This window comes from Trichechus manatus, unplaced genomic scaffold (assembly GCF_000243295.1).
Source record: "Trichechus manatus latirostris isolate Lorelei unplaced genomic scaffold, TriManLat1.0 scaffold00242, whole genome shotgun sequence".
NCBI classification, from domain to species: domain Eukaryota; kingdom Metazoa; phylum Chordata; class Mammalia; order Sirenia; family Trichechidae; genus Trichechus; species Trichechus manatus.
Genome location: NW_004444178.1, coordinates 89,588 through 90,691, shown reverse-complemented (window position 1 = coordinate 90,691; position 1,104 = coordinate 89,588).

The window sequence follows — 1,104 nt, the reverse complement described above, 5'->3', positions numbered from 1 at the left end:
TGTGCAAAAAACAAAACAAAACAAAAGGAATATTTTGTATAAATGAAACAAAGATAGCAATGGGAAGGAGATCATGCCCTACTTCACTCTACCTTTATTTGTTACGTCAACCAAATACAAGATTCATGCTAGGTGTTGGCAAGTCCACAATAATGATGCCATAGCAAATTCTCATTATCAGTTGGAATAATGTAAAATTCAGGATGTCAGGAAAGCTGGCATACTGAACACCTTGCTAAACTACAGAATTCCATGCAATGTTCTATAGCAAAGTATATTGTGTGAATTTCATTCTAGGGCAGTAGTTGGCCTCCTACCCAACACTCATTTCTCTTTCCTTTTTCCTGTAAGAACTCTGATTTAATGCAGCCCATTAATCTAAGGGGAAGCTACTTCTATGCCAAGCTCTCAGGATGAAAACGATTTATTATGTTCGTCAGTGATTAGTGTAGAAATGGCATTTGATACAATTGGGGCTAAAGAGTTGTGAGGAACGTTTGCTGAGGGCTCCTAGAAAAGTTGGTCTGACTTTTCAGGGAAATGATTTCTTCTCTTCTACATTTTGGCCTGCACACATGTGAGACCCAGAACTCCTGCAACCTCAATGTGATGCTGACCCACAAAAGAGCATGGAGCAAAGGAGTCTCTTAATTTAAGTCCAACTAAAGCCTTCTAAATAGGTGAAGCCAGTGAAACCACTTTAAGTCCGATGTTCTTTTACTTGCTGTGAAGCCATCCTAACAGATAGATGATAAAAGCTTTGGCATTTTTAATTGTCTAAACTGTAAACTATAATCTTAAGAATTGAATTAACATGAGAAAAAAAGGATATTTTTTCAACATGAGGTATGTAAGAATTATTGTATTCTTATAATAGTAAAGCTAAAGAATATTCTGAGGCAAGCAATTACATAAATTGAACTTGAACTTCTAAATAAGTAGCCCATTAATAATGATTAATATTATTTAGAAACTGTGCTAGTTTTCAGTGTTTTCATGTTTATATCTCATTATTTACCAAGGATAGTCCTGAGTTGCTTTTGTTAAAAGATATTTAACTCTTTAAACAAGATTTCACAGATGACAAGTAAATGATTCCCTATG